The 9,157-nt window shown below is 42.7% G+C and overlaps 1 protein-coding gene across 9 annotated transcripts in view; it reads right to left on the bottom strand.

Annotated features, from left to right (window-relative positions):
* STYK1 (serine/threonine/tyrosine kinase 1) overlaps positions 1–9,157 on the bottom strand; it is a 25,378-nt gene that overhangs the window by 12,658 nt on the left and 3,563 nt on the right. For 2 of the 9 annotated variants that reach the window (XM_010718556.3, XM_010718587.3), the window contains exon 2: positions 6,301–6,404. The exons of 3 other annotated variants lie outside the window; for them this stretch is intronic. The gene's annotated coding sequence lies outside the window, so the exon portion shown is untranslated. Of the gene's footprint in view, positions 1–6,300; positions 6,405–6,636; positions 6,769–9,157 lie in introns of those variants that run through there. 4 more of the 9 variants (XM_010718571.3, XM_010718603.3, XM_010718596.3 and 1 more) reach the window with 4 other exon arrangements.

The following is a 9,157-nucleotide window of genomic DNA, read 5'->3' as shown; positions in this document are numbered from 1 at the left end:
CAAAACAAAACTTGGTAGGTAAAAATCATGGTATCAGGCCACTCTACTTTCAGAATGCCAAAGATCAAGATAACAGTGTTTCCTGGGTCGTTTCAGGCTCTGAAAACCTCCCCTTTGTACACTGACCAGAATACTACTTAGCTTTTCTAGAACAATGTTTCTCAACACAAGAGAACAATAGAAGCTTGTTCTTTATGAAGATATGCAATAGAGGGTGCAAAGTTCTTGCAGAAGAGCTTTGAAAAGACGCCTACCTGTTTCCCAGAACAGTTGGGGGCCCCTAGCTCAGAGTGCAAGAACAGGCTTTTCATAAAACAAATCCAGCAAGATGTGATAGTTTTTGCTGTGGCAAAGATACAGTGACTTACAAGGCAATGCTCAATTTATTGTTAACAATGTTGAGATACAACATGATTCCATATGGACTGTAACAACAATGGTAGTTAAGCCTTTCTTTGACCACTACTTGTATCCAACACTCTATGTCCAAGCTAAATATATATCCAAGAGTGTCATGGCTAGAAATAGCAGAAGCAACTGCCCTTGAACTGTAAGAGATATATAGTAAAACATTAGCAGAGACAGTCAACACTGTCTGCAAACTGATACTAGGAGGCTTCTGAGTAAACTGTGCATGGAGTAGTTCAACAGCTATCCTTTTGCTGATAGTGCCAAGTGAGTAAGCTCCCATATCTGGCTCATACTGACTGCTTACTTCTCCACAGTGAACATCTGACAACATGATGAGCACTGGTGGAAGAAGGTGGTGTTTTGTTTTCAGTCGCGTTTGTTTGCTCATCAAGCTGTTCTACCACTCTGGTAATTTAAATAAAGCATAATGAACAACATCAGTTCAGGAATAAGTAGTTAAAAGACGTCAGCTGTGGGGACTGTACAAACTGGTTCAGTGGCCCAGTAAGGGACACTGAGGTTTTGTGGTTTTGTGACTGAAGCCAAGCTGAATTAAGGGTTCACCACTACAAAACCAGACAAGGGTATCTTTCCTTTCTGCTCTCTTCCCACTGTTTTGTTCTCAGCAATGCATCTGATCACATGATAAACTGATTCAAACCTCTATGCCAGTACAAATAATATTTACCACATTAGTTTCCTATCATGTGTCACCAAGCAATTTGACAAGTGCCAGCACAGGCTTGAGGAAGTGGCAGGAACATACATTCAGAAGCAGGGAAAACGGATCTCCCACTACTCAGGATGGTGAACAGCTATTTTGTCTAAAGCTGTATTGTAATACTATTCCCTGTGTCAGAATTGAGCCACAGGTACATTTTTTTCCTATTCTGTCAGTCATTTTTCAAGTGAGTCATGAGCCAAAAGGCAGGTAAAGAACACCTGAGTAATTATTTCAGTCTAGAATACTGCCTGACTGATAAAACAAAATAAATCTTTTAATCACGATACCTCCTATTATTTTGACTGATGGCTACAGGCTTTCCAGAAGGGATAGAAAGGGTAGGAGGGGTGGCAGAGTTGCCCTCTATGTTAGGAAATGGATATATTGCAGAGAGCTGTGTCTTGAGAAACAGCCATGATCAGGTTGAGAGGTTGTGGGTTAAAATCATGGATCAGTCCAGGAAAGGGCATCTAGTGACTGGGGTCTGCTACAGGCCACCCGATCAGGGGGAGCCTGTTGATGAGGCCTTCTTGCTTCAGCTGCAGGAGGTGTCATGCTCATGGGCTCTTATCAAGATGGGGGATTTCAACCACCTACATATCTGCTGGGATAGCGGCACAGCGGTGGCAGACAGTCCAGGAGATTCCTGGAGTCTGTTGGGGATAAATTCCTGGTCCAGGTATTAGATGGACTAACCTGAGATGAAGCCCTGCTGGACCTGGTGCTCACCAATGTGGAGGAGAGCATTAGAGAGGTTAAGATTGGAGGCAGCCTGGGTTGTAGTGACCATGCACTGGTGGAGTTTGTGATCTGAAGGAATGCAGGTCTGGCAAAAAGCAGAGTCAGGACTCTGAGCTTCAGGAGAGCAAAATTGCAGCTGCTCAAGGAACTGCTAAGTGGAATTCCCTGGGAAACTGTCCTTAAGGGCATGGGTACAGAACAGAGCTGCAGCTCTTCTAAGGACACCCTTCTGAGTGCAACGGCTCTCCATCCTCCAGCAGAAGAAGTCAAGCAGGGGAAGCAGGTGACTGATGTGGATGAGCAAGGATCTGCAGCTTAAACTGAGGGAAAAGAGGGAAACGTACTGGAAGTGGAAGCAGGGTTGTGTAGCCTAGCAGGAATACAGTTGTCTGTATTGACACGTGCTGTTGTCTGCATATGTAGAGATAGGATGAGGAAAGCCAAGGCACAGATGGAGCTGAACCTGGCAAGGGATATGAAAGATAACAAGAAGGGGTTCTGGTATGTACGCAGGAGGAGACAGGTCAAGGAGAATGTTCCCCCTCTGATGAAGGATAATGGAGAGCTGGTTTCCTCAGACATAGAAAAAGCTGAGGTACTCAGTACTTTGCCTAGGTCTTCACAGGTGGTCAGGCTTCCCATGTCTGCCAGGACCCTGAAACTCTAGGTGAAGTGTGGGGAGTGAATTCCATCCCACTGTAATAGTGGAACAAGTCCAAGTCCTCCTCATGGAACTGAATGTATATAAGTCCATGGGGTTGGATGATATCCATCCCAGGGTTCTGAGAGAGATGGCTGATGTGGTTGCCAAGCCGCTCTCCATCATATTTGAAAAATCATGGCTCTAATGAAGTCCCCAGTGACTGGAAAAAAGGAAACATTACTCTTATTTTTAAGAAAGGCGGAAAGGAAGACCAGGGGAACTACAGGCCGGAGAGCCTCACCCTCTGTACCTGGGAAGATCATGGAGCAGATCCTCCTAGGAGGAGGAGGCACATACAAGACAAAGAGGTGATCCGAGACAGCCAGAAGGGCTTCATCAAGATCTTGCCTGACCAATCTGGTGGCCTTCTATGATGAAGTGATGGCATCAGTGGATGGGGAAAGGGCGATGGATGTCATCTACCTGGACTTCTGCAAAGCCTTTGACATGGTCCCTCACTGTATCCTTCTCTCTAATTTGGCGAGGCATGGAAGTGAAGGATGGACTGTTTGATGGAGTTGGAATTGGTTGGCTGGATGCAGCCAAAGAGTTGTGATCAATGGTTCTGTGTGAGGGTGGAGGCCGATCACAAGTAGTTTCCCTCAGGGGTTGGTCTTGGGACTGGTGCTCTTCAACATCTTCATCAATGACATACACGATAGCATCAAATGCACCCTTAGCAAGTTTGCAGATGACGCCAAGGTGAACAGTGCAGTCAATACACTGGAAGGAAGGGAAGCCATCCAGAGGGACCCAGACAGGCTGGAGAAATGTGCCCATGAAAACTTAATGAGGTTCAATAAGGCCAAGTGCAGGGTGCTGCACTTGGGTCGGGGCAATCCCAGGTATTTGTACAAACTAGGCGAAGATCTCCTTGAGAGCAGCCCTGTGGAGAAGAACTTGGGGGTCCTGGTGGATGAGAAGCTGGACATGAGCCAGCAGTGTGTGCCTGCAGCCCGGAAGGCCAACTGTGTTCTGGGCTGCATCAAAAGAGGAATGGCCAGCAGGGAGAGGGAAGTGATCGTCCCCCTCTACTCTGCTCTTGTGAGGCCCCATCTGGAGTACTGCATCCAGGCCTGGAGCCCCCAGCACAAGACATGGAGCTCTTGTAATGGGTCCAGAGGAGAGGAACTGAGATGATCAGGGGGCTGGAGCACCTCTCCTATGAAGAAAGGTTGAGGGAACTGGGCTTGTTTAGCTTAGAGAAGGCTTCAGAGAGACCTCATAGTGGCCTTCAAACACTTGAAGGGAACGTATGAACAGGAGGGAGTACAACTGTTTATGAGGGTAGACAGTGATAGGACAAGGGGGAATGGTTTAAACTGAGGCAGGGGAGGTTAGATATTAGGAGGAAGTTTTTCCCCCAGAGGGTGGTGACACACTGGAACAGGTTGCCCAAGGAGGCTGTGGATGCCCCATTGCTGGAGGCATTCAAGGCCAGGCTGGATGTGGCTCTGGGCTGCCTGGTCTGGAGGTTGGTGATCCTGCACATAGCAGGGGGGTTGAAACTAGACAATCATTGTGGTCCTTTTCAACCCAGGCCATTCTGTGATTCTATTTAATTTCTTGCAGCAGCAGAACCATGATCTCATGCCTTTTCAGTCACCACTTTTGTACTGCTTTTATTATTTTACTTCTCTTTTATATGACCTTTGAACGTGACCTAGATAGACATGATATGCAAGTGCACTACTCAGGCCATGCAGCCAAAAGAGAGGGGAACTACTAGAAAATGGCAGATGCCAAAATGGCAGTGAAACCACAGTTTCTGGGCTTCAGATAACCTGGCAGTTGTGGACACTGAATGTGAAATTTGCAAAAGAAAATCACTATGGAAAAGCAAACAGTGAAATACATTTCTTCCTGTAACACTGACGATTCTGCTTAACAGTAGCTTCCAAAACAAATAAAAAAACAACTGATAGGTCTCACATCTAACAACTTGATGCCAGGATATATGCCTATGGCTTTGCACCTGTTAGACTGCATGTCCTGTCCCTTCTGCTTTCAGAAAATTTTAGTGACAATTTCTCCAGTAGCCTAGCAGATTGTGGCAACTTTGCAAGTTTTCCCTGACACACTGAGCCATCTCATTGTTCACCTTAGGGAACCTCTGAGCTGCTTAGTCTGAGCAGTATCTCCAGCTGTTCAGATTGGGAAATTGGGACTGGTCAGATCAATTCTTAACATACCAGGAATGCCTCACCACTGTCCTGAACAGAGATTAACAATAATATTCTGCAGCTTGCTGTATTTGCTTTGGTAATTCCTCAACTACAGAGATTTGGTGCTTCAACTCCCTTGTGTGCCAGCTGGCAGCCATAATGTTTTATAAGACAGAAAGTGTTTTAAAGAAATCATGTATTGACTCAATATTTTCACTTGATCCAAAATTAGAAGTGGTATCTGAACATCAAATCTAGGCTAGCTGCTAATAAAGTATATTAAGGAGTGAAAGAAAATCAGAATGATAAGTTTTGAAGAGCTAAACCATGGGGAAAACAGCAAATAATGTAATCCGTGCCGCAATCTGAACTGGTGAATTACTTACAGCAAACCTGACTCTTTTCAAGGGAGAATTAAAAACAAGCAAAGTCAGCAGCCACTACTGCACTGAGAAATATGAGTGAAAAGCACTCTGCACTGCTGTGCTTTTATAGAAAGGTTAGTTCAAACTGGCACCACATCAATGGAGATATGCAAAATTTCAAGGCACTAAGCTTTGTTTAAACTTAGATACTTTCACAAAAAAAAAAAAACAAATTTATTCGTGCAGCCTGAGAAAATTCTGACTACAGAACTGTGAAACAGCACAGAAACCGAATGGTGATTTAAATAAAAATATTTTTTTTCTGATGCAGACAAGACCTAGTATATTTTCTGAACTATTAACATATACCTTGATCATACTGATCACATTCCTCCTTAAATGAGGCCACAAAAATATTACTTCTTACAGATAGTCTGCAAAATAAAAGTTTGAATTAAAAAACAAAAACAAATAAATAAAAAAAGAATGCATGCATTAACCTGAAGCCTCTAATGAGAAGGAATATGAAAAGTCTGGATGCCAGACACTCAAGCATACTCTTGCCTTTGACTTTCTTTTGAGTATTTCAAAATCAAAGGCTACTTTTAGAAGTGCCACCCATGCTATATCTTTTTGTTTGACTGAACTCTGATTTTGGTGGTATTTGCAAGCACTGAACCTGTATAAAACCCTAGTATGAACCTGATACAGTTATAAATCTGATATTGATATTCTGTAACGCTGTGACAGCAAAAGCTCTGACAGGACAGAAAAAATGTTAAGGGTTTTTCAAAGGACCACAGCTATACGTAGCACTTGTTGTAAAAAACACCGCTGATAAAAATACGGCATATTATGTTGCTGTATATTGGCTTATGAAACACAATTTGTATCCGCTTTCACAGTTATGCATCCATATTAAAACTTAGCTGAAGCTGTGTAGACAACTTCACCTTCACAAGTTCCTAACTTTTAGATGATTCTTGGTGCATTTAACAGAGATTTTGTTTACAATTTAATCAATAGCGTGCGCATACACACAGAGAGATGAAAACATATAAATACACAGAAATAGCTAGATAGGTTATTTACCATCCTTACAATCAAGTAACAATGAAGGAATCAAATGCTAATTAATTCTGAATCGATACCCCGGCACATACTATTTCATCAAGCACTGAATGTACTTACTTATATAGACAGGCACTGCATCACTGGTGAACTGAGGTTAGTTTTAAATTGAACTTACTTCCTCCTGTTCAAAATGGGTCCGGCAGTTATTTCACTAAACCAACCTGCAAATAGGGAGATCTCTGTTTCTTTCCTCTTCCCCCCCTTCCCCCCCCCCCAAATGTATTACTATATCAGTAAGTCAGTAAGTACAGATGCTGATACATATACATACAGAAGCATATAGACTTTATGGTGCAGTTATATCCTAGTTTAGGGCAAATTGATGTTAATAAAAGTCTTCTCAAATATGTAAATACTCATTAGCTAATCTTCCAACGCTGTTTTCTCTCTTACCTGAACTACACCACTTCTCTTGCCCTGCGGTACTCTTTTCCTGCAGGTTACATGCTGCTGTTTCCCCGTTTGTCTAAGGCCACTCAATACAATTACTTCGTGCTGCTGTAATTCTTATGACTAACTTCCTTCTCACTGATTTCCCTGCCCCAGACCCGCCCAGCTTCAGTTCTTTACTCCTCAAGTTCCTTTCAGTTTCTCCCCAGAAAGATCGTAAGTCTAACACATGAGTTGACAGGTAGGGACAAACCCATGAAACGGGTCCATCTGGCTGATGAGAGCTGAGCAAGGCAAAGGCTCCTTGGGTGGGAACCTGGAGTGTAATTTGAAAGGCAGATAAACAACAGACCAGGAGGGATAACATAACAAATGGAAACCATGCTCTTCATATTAATGTTTCACGTTTAGAGGGGAAAAAAAAAAAAAGGATTATCAGAACAGAAAATTGGTATAAAATCCCTAAAATACTCAGATGCTGAAAAAGCTTTCTAGTAGGAACACGGCATGATAGAGAACATGCAAATGAGCAAAAGGAGAAGAGATTAATAAAAATCATGACAGAACAGACAGTAGCAATGCAAGTTTTTCTTACATTCTCGTCCCTTGTATCCCTTCCGCTCAGGCTGTCCATTGCATTTCTGCTTTCATTTTTCAGCTCTGCTGTCACTTCTCTTTCCCCATCCTCCCAGTAGTCCAGCCTGGAGCTCCCTACACAGTCCTGTCATGGATGCACACTTACAAAACTTCTTCAAATATGTCCTGAGCTCCCTAACAAGACCTGTCAATATTCTTGAACTTCCCTGTGATGTTGTCCTGTTAATAGGGCCCTGAGGACATTGTTCAGCTCTGCTAATGCTCTCAATCCTGAATAATCTGTGAGGTGTACTCCTCACTGCATTTCATTTCCTCAGCATTTCTGCCCTGGGGACTTTCTTCCAGGCAACCACTGTATTTAAGTCCCAGCTCCTTGACTGCAGGCTCCCCACATCAGCTCAAAGACTGCCTTTGCTTATCACTGAAAAATCTCATGTTTCAGATTCCCGACTCCTGGTTAAACAAGCCTCTACAAGATTATTTGCTTACCTATATCACACAAGTGGAAAGCAGTTGTATTACAAGAGGAAACAACATGAGGCCTAACACTGAGAGACAAAGTTCATTTTACAGTCGATAGTATGCCATAGATAGCTTTGAGAACATGAAGATGATATGATCTCTACCAACTCCTTGAGCAAACCCGACCTATTTGTATCAATACTTTGGTGCTGTGTACATTACTTCATTTAGGGAAGACTGAAGTAGAGACAGAGAGGTTGAGTTACATACTGAAACACAATAGATAATTTATCAATATATCTGCAGAGCTTCTCTCTGGTATTATTCTTCCATCTGGTATTTACTGTCTAAGTGTGCAAAATGGTGAATACTGGGACTGTATCTCTTCACTGCCTGATCTCTACGTAGGCTGGCAGAAGTGAACAGAACAGTATTAGTGAATAGTGCAGTGATGTGGAGTTTTGTCCCCTGAAAGAAGAGAAGAGAAATCCCCTAGACTGCACACATCCAACCTGTGGCCTTCATCCTGCATGTGGCCCAGTACAGCTCACAACGCAGCCCACTCCCTGCCCCATGCCATGATGGTGGTGGCTATTCCCCACCAAGTGGTCTGGTCGTGCCCTGGGTGCACACCAATCCCTTAGCAAAAAACCAAACAACTCAAATGGACTCTATTGTAAAAGCTAGTTATGTGGTAGCGAATCTGAACCAAAAAAAATCAAAGCCATTTACTGACAATGAGTTTATTAAGCAACGTATGAAAAGCATGGCAGATATAATGTGTCTTTATAAAAAAGCAGATCTTTCTAAAATCAGTTTGTCCCACTGGACTATAGCCAAACAAATTGAACATATAGGAAATTGTTAATTTCAAATTTCAGGTCTTATGCTTTGGTGGCACATGAAAGTACTGGTGCTACAGACACGGCTCAGCTTATCAATTTCAAGGGAGTTACTGAGTGTCACTGAAGAAATTATTTCTTTGGTGCCATTAAAAGACCCAACTAAATCTCTTGATTTGTGTGAAGCAGTAACAATTACAATAAAGCAGTTTTCTTTAACCTTTGTCAACATATCTGGTACAGATACTGATGGTGCCCCAGTGACAACTGCTAAAAAAGGGGGACTTACAAAAGTTATTGGAAGGCGATGCAATTGCTGTCAGCAACTCATGTTTGACAAAATGCTGCTGCATCGTTCATCAAGAAAATTTACATGCAAAGCTTTAAAAATCAATAAAGTCATGAAAATCATCACCAAAAGTGTGAATTTCATGATGACCAAGGGATTGAATCATACCAGTTCCTGGAGTTCCTTCAAAGTACGTATGCTGATTATGGGGACATCTTTAGCTTTTCTGAAGGAAGGTGGCTGAGTTGGGATGAAATGCTAAGATCTAACTCATCAGAGAAAAATATCCCTCACTTAACAAAAATGCTTTATTTTTTGTCAGCAATTTTTTTTT

This window comes from Meleagris gallopavo, chromosome 1 (genome assembly GCF_000146605.3).
Source record: "Meleagris gallopavo isolate NT-WF06-2002-E0010 breed Aviagen turkey brand Nicholas breeding stock chromosome 1, Turkey_5.1, whole genome shotgun sequence".
NCBI lineage: Eukaryota > Metazoa > Chordata > Aves > Galliformes > Phasianidae > Meleagris > Meleagris gallopavo.
This window is presented reverse-complemented; position numbering and strand designations above follow the sequence as displayed.